This window comes from Phacochoerus africanus, chromosome 3 (assembly GCF_016906955.1).
Source record: "Phacochoerus africanus isolate WHEZ1 chromosome 3, ROS_Pafr_v1, whole genome shotgun sequence".
NCBI classification, from domain to species: domain Eukaryota; kingdom Metazoa; phylum Chordata; class Mammalia; order Artiodactyla; family Suidae; genus Phacochoerus; species Phacochoerus africanus.
Window position 1 is genome coordinate 31,840,673 of NC_062546.1, and position 12,973 is coordinate 31,853,645.

Below are 12,973 nucleotides of genomic sequence, written 5' to 3' on the forward strand. Positions count from 1 at the left end.
AGACCAGAAGGTCTGAACTAAGGCAGCAGTAGCTGGCATGGAGGGTAGGTAGAGAACAGGTGAACTTGGGCAGAAGTGGAATCACGTGAATTTATGAACAAGGGAGATGTAGGAATCAGATATGGCACTGAGATTTCAGGATAGAAGGCTGAAAAAATGGTGAGGCTGTCGTCAGAAAGAAGCACCTAAGAGTAGACCAGATTTGGGGGAAATATGTGAGCATGAAGGGCCAATGAAATCCAGACAAGGAGCCCTACAGGCAGTAAGAAATGTGGACTGGAATTCAGAAAGAGGTCAGGGCTGGATATATTTTTTCAAGACAATATATTTGAAAAATAAGGGTTTATTTTCAAATTTGGGGCAACATTAGACGTTAGCATTTTATGACTGAAATATCTGTTATTTAGTTATTGGAGCATCTTTGTTTTTTTTCCTTTTTATAGGCACACCTGGGGCATATGGAAGGTCCTGGGCTAGAGGTTGAATTGAATCTGTACCTGAGGTCCACACCACAACCACAGCAACACCAGATCAAAGCTGCATCTAAAATCTATGCCACAGATTGCCAGGGAACCCTCATACACTATTGGTAGGAACATAAATTGGTGTAGCCACTATGGAAAATAGTAAGAGATTCCTCAAAAAATCAAGAGTAGAAATAACATATAATCCATCTATTCAACTTCTGAGTATTTATCTGAAGAATATAAAAACACAAATTTGAAAAGATATATGGAGAAGCTGCCTTCGTGGCTTAGTGGGTTAAGAATCCAACTAGTACCCATAAGGATGCAAGTTCAATCCCTGGCCTCATTCAGTGGGTTAAGGATCCGGCATTGCTGCAAGCTTTTGGACTAGATCATGGATGCGGCTTGGAGCTGGTATTGCTGTGGCTGTGGTTTAGGGCAGCGGATCTGGCTCAGATTCCATATGAAACTTGAACTTCCATATGCCACTGGTACAGCCCTAAAAAGCAAAGGAAGGAACTTACACCACCGTTCACGACAATGTTGGATCCTTAACCCACTGAGTGAGGCCAGGGATCAAACCCACCTTCTCATGGATACTAGTCGGGCTTTTTAACCACTGAGCCACAAAGGGAACTCCTGCACACCACCTCTTGACTGAAGGACTACTAGTTACGCCCAACATGTTAGGAGAACAAAAATGTAGAGATAACTGGAGAGGGCGTGATGTGACTGTCCCACTTGAAATGGTTTCTTTCCTCATGATACACTTCCAGCTCCTCTCTGCCCCTCTGTTTACCCTGTCCCCGGGGAGATGGGTTGATGTGGCTGGTTGCTAAATTTGGGAAGAATGAACTGGGCTTGCTCAGCTCAGTCACTCTAGTTTTCCTCTAGGGAGAGAGCCTGCCTGCAGCTACGAGTTGTCTCCTGCTCCTCTGAGCCCTAAGTTTTTGCCTCATCTCTCCAGATAGAGAGACGTGTTCTAGACAACCCAGGATGAGCTAATCAGCCTTCTGCAGTTCCTGAGCCGCTCAAAAGACCCCTAGCATTTTACTTTCATCATATTTGCTACAACTGGCCCATGTGGGCACACTAGCTATAGGGGTAGATGAAAAGGTGCCTTTTTGGCTTTTCCAGCCTCTTTGATAGGAGGCAGCAAGAGAGATTGGTGGTTGGGCCAGCTGTTCCTGTCACAGAAGTCATCAAGAGTATTACTCCTGAGACCAGTCACATCAGCATCACGTTATTAGAAAAGTAGATGGCTGGCCTCTACTCCAGACCTACTGAATCAGAGACTGCATTTTAGCAAGATTCCCAGATGCTTCGTGTGCACATTAACATTTAAGAAGCATTGCCTAGGTCAGGAATCCACAAACAATAGTCCATGTGCCAAATCTAGCCTGTATTTGTAAATAAAGTTTTATTGGAACACAGACGTGCCTACATATTATCTATGGCTACCCCTGGACTACAGTGCCAGAGTTGAGTAGGTGTGACAGAGACCACATGGCCTGCAAAACATAAAATATTTACCATCTGACCCTTTACAGAAAAAGTTTCCCATCTCCTGGTTTGGATGGAGTTAAGAGCTGAAAGCACAGTTCAGTTAACAATTCTGTGGAGATATTTGACAAATAAAAATGAAGATGAAAGTTTCTCCAGAATGAAAAAATAGATGAGAACATTGAAGGATAAGAGGTAAGAGATAGCGCTGAGGGAGACACTGATGGGAGGGAAGGCAGGATTATATCCTAGGGGAGGAGCAGGATGGAGTCAGTGTTACTGAACTCAAGTTTGGCTGCTTGCCACTTTTTTTTTCTTTTTAGGGCCCCACCCACGGCAAATGGAAGTTCCCAGGCTAGGGGTCAAATCGGAGCTACAGCTGCTGGCCTATGCCACAGCCACAACACCAGATCTGTAACCTATGCCACAGCTTGCAGCAATGCTGGATCCTTAACCCACTGATAGAGGCCAGGGATTGAACCCGCATCCTCATGGACACTGTATCAGGTTCTTAACCCTCTGAGCCACAATGGGAACTCTCCTGCTTGCCACTCTTAAGCCAAAACTTGAGGCAAATGCTGGTTGCTAAGGAAAGCCCACTTTATCCAGGAGCCCAGCAACCTGGGGAGAAGGTGGACTTGTGTCTAAAAGCCAAACCCTTGGATTCTGCCAAATCATGAAAGTTTTGAAAGGGAGAATCAATTGGTGAGGTGGTCAGGGTTTTCATTATCTTCCAGTATGTGCAGACTTTCTTCTGATTGGTTGGTGGTGAGGTGACAGGGCAGTGTTCCAGGAATCTTGTGCTCAGCCTAAAGTTACTATCCTCCACCTGGGCAGCAGCCTTTGCTCCTGCAGAAGAAACCAAAGGTATTGTTAAATATTTTCCTGATGAGGAACCAGGACCCTTGTTTTATCACTGCACTAGTTTCTTGACTGCTCTTCCTTTGTTTCTGCTTCCCTCTCTTCCCTGATTAGCAACTGTTTGAATCTGCCTTTTGGAACTCAGGGAAGGTCAAGGAAGCTGAATGAAGCCTATTTCCTACAAATAAGAAACAGGGGACACAGAAAGGATTTGTACCCAGGAAGGACCCACAGGATCCAGCTCCATTTCATCAGGATGCAGGTTAGAGCTTGAGGAAAGGATGGAAGGACAGGGGTTGAGTGAGAATCCAGGTAATTTGGGTAAAAAGGGGGTTAGTTGACAGACTCTTGGTTAGGTGGCTTTGGCCTTTTGAATTTTCTACAGTACCTAGCATACAACCTAACATCAGGTGGACATCAGTCAATACTTTTTGGATTGAAAAAGGCGTCCACTCAGTATATAACCTGATGTTCCCCACAGAGCATATTGCTCTCAAATTCTAGGACCATGTGATAGGGAGGGGCCTGGATAATCTTATTTCCACCACATAGCCAAGAAACTGTGGCCAATACAGTGTTGGTGACTATCCCCAGGTCATCAAGCCAGGAGGCTGTCTCCAGCTGGGTCTGGAAACCAGGCCTCTCTTCCCAAGACTTAGATGCATTTAGAGGCTACATGAGAACTACAGAGTCTGGAAGTTGGGTTTTCCAAAAGAGAGCTTACTCTTAGTTTGTGTTGGCTCAGAGAGATTCCAGTTATCTTTGTTAATAAATAATAACGTGATGTGAATATAGTTCCCTGTGCTATACTGTAAATCCTTGTTGTTTATCTTTTTTTTTTTTCCCACTGTACAGCAAGGGGGTCAGGTTATCCTTACATGTATACATTACATTTTTCCCCCAGCCTTTCTTCTGTTCCAGCATGAGTATCTAGACAAAGTTCTCAATGCTATTCAGCAGGATCTCCTTGAAAAATATGGAACGCTTCACGAATTTGCGTGTCATCCTTGCGCAGGGGCCATGCTAATCTTCTCTGTATCGTTCCAATTTTAGTATATGTGCTGCCGAAGCGAGCACTTGTTTATCTTATAATAACCTATAACAGAAAAAAGGGGGAAAAAAGAATATATATATATAGATAGATAGATATAGATAGATAGATATAGATAGATAGATATAGATAGATAGATATAGATAGATAGATAGATATAGATAGATTAGATATAGATAGATATAGATAGATAGATAGATATAGATATATATATATATCTGCATCATTTTGTTGTACACCTGAAACTAACACAATATCATAAATTAACTATAGTTTGATTAAAAAAAAGCACACACAATATGAAGTTTTAGAGGAGGCTTCTGATTTTGTGATACCTGTGCCCAGAAGCAAGGGTTGCTTCTCTGCACCAGACTGAGATTTTGCTGGAATGCAAGGTTGGGTAGGAACCAAAAAGAGAACAAATGCAGGAGTTCCCATTGTGACTCAGTGGTAATGAACCTGAATAGTATCCATGAGGATGAGGATTCAATCCCTGGTCTCTCTCAGTGGGTTAAGGATCCGGCATTGCCGTGAGCTGTGGTGTAGGTCACAGACGCAGCTCGGACCAGGAGTTCCTGTGGCTGCAGCATAGGCCAGCAGATGTGGCTCCAATTCAACTCCTAGCCTGGGAACTTCCATACGCCGCAGGTGTGGTCCTGAAAAAAAAGAAAGAGAGAGAGAAAAAGAAACAAAAAGAAAAGATGGGAATTTCTGCTTAAATGCCTGGGAATCAGGAGCTCCAGCGTTGAGGAAAGGAAGATACCAGAGGTGGTCTTTGTGACCCTTCTCCTTTTCTGGGGGCCCATCTTCCCTGCTCCTTTTTCCTAAAAATCCTCTGGCTTGGACTCTTTGCCTACCTGAGGCATGCTCCCCAGGGCCTAAGCTCCAGTTCATGCTCTGATCTTAATTTCTTTTCCCAGGCCCCATCCAAACTTTGCTGGGCTCTGTCCCACCTCCTCAGGAACATTTTCTAAAGCACTCATCCATGCTTTGCCTACCTGGGTTCCCTGAAAGCAGAGCCTGAACATGCTTGGGTGCAGGCGGTTTATTTTGGAGACAATCCCAAGAAGCTGGACTAGGGGAGTTTGGAGGTATTTTAAGGATGGAGGAAAAGCCACATAAAATTCTGTTAATGTTGCTTTTGTGCATAATGAGGCTCCATTCCACCAGGACCCCAATAAACATGCAGACATCTCTCAGACTGTCCATCCAAAGGAGAGGAGGTAGAAGCATTTACCCTTCAGTTTCTGATCCCTGCTGATGAGGGATTATTCCTGAGAGCTTTGACTGCTGAACATCTATCCTTGTCCCCAGACTCCTGAGTCTGATGAAGGCCTTAAGAGGTGGCCTTGTGATGCTGACAAGGTGAATCTGCACTTGAACAGAGCTGTCCAGTACCCCTGAGGCTGAGATCAAAGTTAGGAGAAAGGATGTGACCTGGGCACCACAAGCACATCCATTTTGATGCTGTATTACAGAGGCATATGGACTCAACTTCCTGGAGAAATCAACCTTGCATCAGTACAAACTAAAGCCACAAGCCTGTCTATTTCTACCTGGAACTCTATTGTGTTTCGTGTTTTATTAAAACTAAAGAGTTAGCAACAGGATCTCTTTAGTTGCTGTTTAGCTGAGATATTTTTTCTATCCTTTTCATTTCCAGTATTTCTGTCCTAATCTATTGGGTGTAACTAATATGTAGTTGGATTGAAAAACAATTCAGCTTTTTTTAAAATGAGTTTTTCACTTTATATTCATTTATTTTTTATTTGTATAATTGCATTTTTCTTCCATTTTTTGGACACTTTATTCCCACTTTTCTATTTTGTCCTCTTTCTTGTCAATTTTTGAGTTGGTAGAGGTTTTTACTTCCCCTTATTCTATTTTTTCCCTCAGTTTTGAAGCCATATGCTCTATACTATTCCTTTATCCTTCTTATAGAAAATTTAACATGTATATTTAACTGAACAAAATTTCAAATTAATCAAGAACTTTTCCCTCCTTCTGAATGATATAATAATCTTTGAGTATTGTCTCCCTACTGACTTATAATTTTTTTTTTTAAGGGCCACACCCGCAGCACATGGAAATTCTCAGGCTAGGGGTCCAATCAGAGCTACAGCTGCTGGTTGCACCACAGCCACAGCAACAAGGGGTCCAAGCAGCATCTATGACCTACACCACAGCTCACAGCAACACTGTATCCTTAACCCACTGAGTGAGGCCAGGGATTGAACCCATGTCCTCATGGATTCTAGTCATGTTCCTTAACCACTGAGCCATGATAGGATCTCCCTTACTTATAATTTTTGTCTAGAATTTGTTCTGTATTCTTATTTGGCACATGACTCAGGCATTAATGTGATTGTTTTTCTATATCAATTTCTCTTTATATTTACCCACATGTTTTGTTGGGGTTTTTTTTCCGTTCTTCTTGTGCTTCATTCCTTCTTGCATCTCAGACTTTCCTCCAAGGATCATTTTCCTTCTATTGGAAGTATGTCCTTGAAAAGTCCTTTTAATGAGGGTCTGTTGGTGGTACCTGCTCTAAGCTCATTTTTGTCTGGACATTTTTATTTTGCCTTCATTCTTTACTATATACAGGCAGAATGCAGAGATAGTATGGGTTCCAGACCACCACAAAAAAGTGACCAGTGCAATAAAGTGAGTCACACAAATTTTTAGGTTTCTCAGTGCATATAAAAGTTATGTTTACACTATACTGTAGTCTGCTGAGTGCACAATAGCATTATGTCCAAGAAAGTACATACATTAATTTAAAAATGCTTTATTGCTAAAAAATGCTAACCATCCTCTGAGCCTTCAGTGAGTTGTAAATAGTAACATCAAAGATCACTAATCACAGATTGTCATAACTAATGTAACAATAATGACAAAGTTGGAAACATCTCAAGAATTACCAAAATGTGGAGTTCCCATCATGGCTCAGCAGAAACTAATCTGACTATCATCCATGAGGACACAGGTTCAATCCCTGGCCTTGCTCAGTGGGTTAAGGATCCATCGTTGCTGTGTGCTATGTTGTAGGTTGCAGACTCAGCTCGGGATCACGCAATGCTGTGGCTGTGGTATAGGCCAGCAGCTAAAGCTCCGATTTGATCCCTAGCCTGGGAACCTCCATATGCCATAGGTGCGGCCCTGAAAAGACCAAAAAAAAAAAAAAAAAAAAGAGTTACCCAAATGTGACACAGGTACATGAAATGAGCACTCCTACTTCTGTCCAATTCCCATGAGCTAAAGAAAGTCACATGGCTGAGCCCAAGCAAGAGGAAGATGGGAGAGGTATACACTGCCTCTAGAGAAAAGAACTCAGGGTCACATGGCGAAAGATGTGGACACAGGGATGGGTGCAAAACTGGGAAGAGGAATGCAATAGATCACAATATCTATGTGATATGTATAGATTCTGTGTCCCACCTTAGTATTTTATGAAATTAATAGCTTTTCAATTGTCGAGACATCCTAACAGGCCTGGAATAAACCCTGCTAGTCTTTATCCATTATTATTGCTATAAACAAATGGTTGGTTTGGAGTTTCTAAAATATTCCTGTGATTAAAAGGCTTTCTTTCACTGGTGATTGTGGAAAAAGGGAAGATAGGAGTGACTTCTAGGTGGGATCTGGTAAAAGTCTGTTTCATGGGATTGGGAGTGTCCATTTCTCTGAGAGGTAAGTAGCCACCTGAGACTTTGTGCTTCCTCTGGCTGTAGTGTGTAATTTCCTGCTTTGGTGAAGAAGTAGGGAGGGGCCTTGTTTCTGCTACTTAGCACAGATAGGGGAAAAGGAGGCTCCAACCACTGAGGGGCTCTGATGACTACTCCTTGTCCAATGGAAATTCATATGTTGAAGTCCGAACCTCCAGTACCTATGAATGTGACCTTATTAGGAAATAGGTTCATTGCAGATGCAGTTTGTTAAAATGAGGTCATCAGAGTGGGCCCCTATCCAGTATGCCTGGCGTTCTTATAAAAAAAAAGGGAAATTTGGATGCAGACATGCACACAGTGAGAGTGCCAGGTGAAGATGAAGGCAGAGAGCGGGGTGATCTTTCTACCAGTCAATGAATACCAAATATTGCTGGCAAATCACCAGGAGCTAGGGGAGCGGCACAGAGGAGATTTTTCCTCACAGGTCTCAGAAGAAACTAACTTTGTTGAACCCTTGTTCTTATTCTTCTAGCCTCCAGAACTATGAGGCCAAAAAATTTGTTGTCAAAATCATCCATTTCATGGTATCTTATGGCAGCTCTAGGAGGCAAATGCACCCTTTTCCCCAAAATAATCACACTCGCAATAGCTTGAGAACCCCTTGCTCATTCCTTGTGTCTATTAATTCTCAGCTTGGAGCTTACTAAAACTTCTACTCCTGTAGAAGGAAAACCTCTGCCTGTGTTTTTGGTTGATGTTGCTTTCAATCTTTTTTGCCTTCATAGATTTGATACCATTAATGTTTTAGTCAACGTTTTTTAAGGAAATTTTTATTAAAGTATTAAATTCCTTTAATTTCTGCTGTACATCCATACACGTACATCTTTTTTTTTCATTTTCCATTATTTCTAATCCAAGAGACCAGACACTGTTCCCTGTGCTATACAGCAGGACGTCATCACCCATCAGTTCTAAATGTAACATTCTGCACCCACCTACCCCAAACTCCCCGTCCATCTCCCTCCCCCTCTCCCCACCCCCGACAAACACAAGTCAGCCCTCCATATCCCTGATCTGTTTCTGCTTTGTAGATCATTTGTGCCATATTTTAGACTCCACTTGTAAGTAATATCATATGGTATTTGTCTTTCTCTTTCTGACTTACTTCACATGGTATGAGAATCTTTAGTTCCATCCATGTTGTTACAAATGGCATTATTTTGTCCTTTTTATGGCTGAATAATATTCCATTGTGTATATGTACCACATCTTAATCCATTCATCTATCAGTGGGCATTTGGGTTGTTTCCATGTCTTGGCTATTGTGAATAGTGCTGCGATGAACGTATGGGTGCATGTATGTTTTTCAATGAATATTTTGTCCAGCTATATGCCCAGGAGTGGAATTGCCAATCATATGGTAGTTCTATATTAGGTTTCTGCGGTAACTCCATAATGTTTTCCATAGTGATTATACCAATTTACATTCCCACCAATAGTGAGGAGGGTTCCCTTTTCTCCACATCCTCTCCAGCGTTTGTTGTTTGTTGACTTGTTAATAATGGACACTCTAACTCGTATGAGATTAAAACTACCTCACTGTAGTTTTGATTTGCATTTCTCTAATAATTAGTGATTTTGAGCATTTTCTCATGTGCCTGCTAGCCATCTGTCTTCCCTGGTCAGCATGTTTAATCAGGTAATGTTAGTCTCATTCTCCAGGTTGTTACAGACTTATTCAACATTGTATGTATTTTGTTGTCATTCTTGCAGTTTGGGGGCATCTATTCCCCAAATCAATCTTGGTGCAAATATTATAAATTCCATTTTATGTCTGGAAACAATAATGCCAGATAAGATAAATTACTTGTCGCTAATCATACAACTATTAGACAAAAAGTTGGGACTAGGACGTAATACTGCAGTTTCTAAGTCAACATGTGTTTTACTCCAAGGAATGGCAGGACGATGTGTCTGCTATGATATTCTAGCAGATTAGTAGTGTTTACTTAAATCCACGTGTTAAGAATGTTCTGAGTCCTCCTTTAAATTCAATGATGTGATCAATTAGAGGTGTCTGCCCTGGGTGTAGAGAGAGAAGTGGCAGCAGTATCAGGAACTTGTTTTGTCTGCACTAGGTCTTCTTATTCCTCAAACTTTAGGCTCACACTCTTGAGACTTAAATTCTCAAGTAGTGCAGTGGAACCCTTAAATATTAATTTATGTTAAAAATGATCAATTAATCAGTAAAATGGAGTGACGTGCTTTAAAAATCTATTTCAAGTTTTTTAAAAAAATTTTTAATGGAGATGGCAGTGGTATAGAATAAGGAATAAGGGTACAAGCTAACTAGTTTTAAATTAAAGACATTTTTGCTTCTTATGCAATAATTTTTTTTCTTATAGTAAATGGTTTTTTGGATAAGAGGAGAAAAAAATTTTTTAAGGTCACACCTGTGGCATATGGAAGTTCCTGGGCCAGGGACTGAATCTAAGCCACAGTTGTGGCAACTCTGGATCCTTTAACCCATTGTGCTGGGACAGGGATGGAACCCCACGCCTCTGCAGGGACCTAAGCCACTGCAGTCAGATTCTTAACCCACTGCATCACAGCAGGAACTCCAGAGAAAATATTTTGAATCACTTTTACTCCCACATTCCTTCATCAGAGTATTTTCATTTCTTTAGAAAACTTGGCTTTCCTGACCACTGAATAGAATTAAATACCTGGTAAGAGCGGCTGCATGTACTTCAATAACTAACTCTCCTTTCAGCTCCGTTCAAGATTTGAATTTAAAACGCACTTGCAAGAAGTGAAAAGCGGTCCTGCTTCTTACCATTACTCTTTCCCATCTTCCCTTCTCCCATCCTCTTTCAAGTCTTGCCAACAGATGTTCAGATGAAACATTAGAAAAGCAATACTCTGAGAAATTAACTGTATACTGGGAGGGCTTTGGGACCATAAAACACTTTTTTTCTTTTTAGGGCTACACCCATGGCATATGGAAGTTCCCTGGCCATGGGATCGAATCAGAGCTACAGCTGCCTGCTGCCCCACAGCATGCCAGCTGCATCTGTGACCTACACCACAGCTCACAGTAACGCTGGATCCTTAACCCACTGAGCAAGGTCAGGGATCGAACCCGTGTCCTCAGGATACTAGTTGGGTTCGTTAACCGCTGAGCCATGACGGGAACTCCAATTTATGCGTTCATTCATTCATTCACTTTGAGCATGTTTATGGAGGGTCTGCTATGTCTTAGGCTCTGGAATCCAAAGATAAATAAGACAAAATTGCTGCTCACAATGTCCTCAAAGTTTGATGGGGGGACCACACAACGAAGCAGGTGCTGTGCCACGTAGAGAAAGGGGTGATTGTGGAGATGAACTTTCCTAAAGGTAAGTCTGGAAAGCTGAAGAGTGAATGAAAAAGAAGGTGCTTTTCAGGAGGTTACAGGAGAGGTACAGCCACCAAAACTGAGAGCTTTTTCCCTTCACTGTGTAGCGTGTTTTCTCATGGGAAATGCTGATTTTTCTGCTCTGCCTCATTTCTGGGGACTTGGAATTTTAGCCATCCCTGAGAGATCCTCTGAGACACAGCCCTTCTCTTTGCTTAACTGGGAGCTTAACATTAAGGAATGTGTGTTATCTATAGAATGAGATAAAGCATCATGTTGACAGTCGACAGAACCAGTCCTCCTTGGGCCCCAGGACTCATATGGCTGGTCCCATAAGGGCTGTTTCTGGGGATGGTAGAGGCAAAAGGAGTGGGGACACAACCACGTCCAGGGAAGATGGAGAGATGCAGTGTGGACCTTCCTGAAGAAGCCTGCAGTTACCCATTTTATGTTTAGCCAAAAAAGTGAAATATGCTTGTAGAGGGTGTTATAAATTATAATTTATTGCTTTTTGGAACACTCCCACATAGGTAGGTGTGCTGAAGATGTGCGGTTCTTCAGGAATTACTTCATTGGTGACACCTCAGCCTTCCTTGTGCAACAGAATGGCTGATTTCTGGCTCTTTGGTTGTCTACCTGATATGATTGAGGCTTTTAAAATTCAAACAGAGGTGAAGAAATTCAAATCAGGATTTCCCATCATGGGTCAGTGGTTAATTAACCTGACTATTATCCATGAGGACACAGGTTCGATCCCTGGCCTTACTCAGTGGGTTAAGGATCCAGCATTGCCGTGAGCTGTGGAGTAGGTCACAGACATGGCTCAGATCCTGCGTTGCTGTGGCTGTGGTGTAGGCCGGCAGCTACAGCTCCGATTAGACCCCTAGCCTGGGAACCTCCATATGCCCCAGATGTGGCCCTGAAAAACCAAAAGACAAGAAAGAAAGAGAGAGAGAGGGAGGGAGGGAGGAAGGAAGGAAGGAAGGAAGGAAGGAAGGAAGGAAGGAAGGAAGGAAGGAAGGAAGGAAGGAAGGAAGGAAGGAAGATGTAAGAAAGAAATTCAAATCAAAACTAGCAGAGAAGTACAGTGAGGGCCATGCCTCTCTGTGGTCTAGAACTAGAAATGCCCCACGATGAACTCAGGGTAGGAAATCTTTGTTCCAGTTTTCTTCTGATCCCCTGAGGGGCATCTGAGCAGCTCATTAAGCCAGGGTCACTGTGTGCCTGTGTTTTGCTCTCTGTTCCTTGTTCTCTACCATCTTAATTCCTTTCCAAATTCAAGGGTCTGTCAGAGAAGAAGCTTAACTTACCCAAAGCTTAATTTCATAGAAAGCAAGTTGTAGCTGTGAGTATATGGACAATAACCTTCATTCCAGTTCTGCCCACAGCATCATACTAACATCAGCACTCAAGGCTGCCTATGGCCAAGTAAGGGGTACTCTCTTATTAGCTTCAATATAATAGGGCTGCCTGATCCATAAAACCTACAGTCAAATAGTTTAGGTAGCAGAGCTAGCATATATACTAATCATTTAAAGGGTCGACAATTTTGGCTTCACTGATTTGCATAGAGCAAGAGACAGTACCCACAGGGAAACCAGTTCCAGAGAGGGAGCTTCCCCACAGGGTATATAAATCTTAAGGTTCCATAGCTCAGTGGCACTTGCTTCCACTTCAATGGTGGCTGCTACCCATCTGCTCTCTGAACACTTGAAGGTCAAGTCTTGGGCTGCAGACTCTGGATAATAACTCTAGGAAGGACTTAATCTATGGTGATGCCTAGGCTGCCAGGGAGACACAGGATATCCATACTTTCAAGGCAACAACTGGACCATCACAGAGGCTAAAGTATATGGCCTTCAGTCCCTATCCCAAAGAACTAAGTGAGTGTGTGTGTGATGGTGGTGGTGGATATTAAGAAGGTTTAGTCTAGATAGATTAAACAGTTTTGAATTGGATAATCCTCTTTCATTTAATAATTCCATGACAAATTTAAGTCATTTTAATGGGCTTCCACTGGTCAATT

General features: G+C 42.3%; 1 non-coding gene across 1 annotated transcript; it reads right to left on the minus strand.

Annotated features, from left to right (window-relative positions):
- Nucleotides 1-3,801: 3,801 nt before the first annotated feature.
- LOC125123839 (U6 spliceosomal RNA) lies at nucleotides 3,802-3,908 on the minus strand. The gene has a single exon (XR_007134208.1). It is a non-coding gene; the product is annotated as a U6 spliceosomal RNA (small nuclear RNA).
- Nucleotides 3,909-12,973: the final 9,065 nt, after the last annotated feature.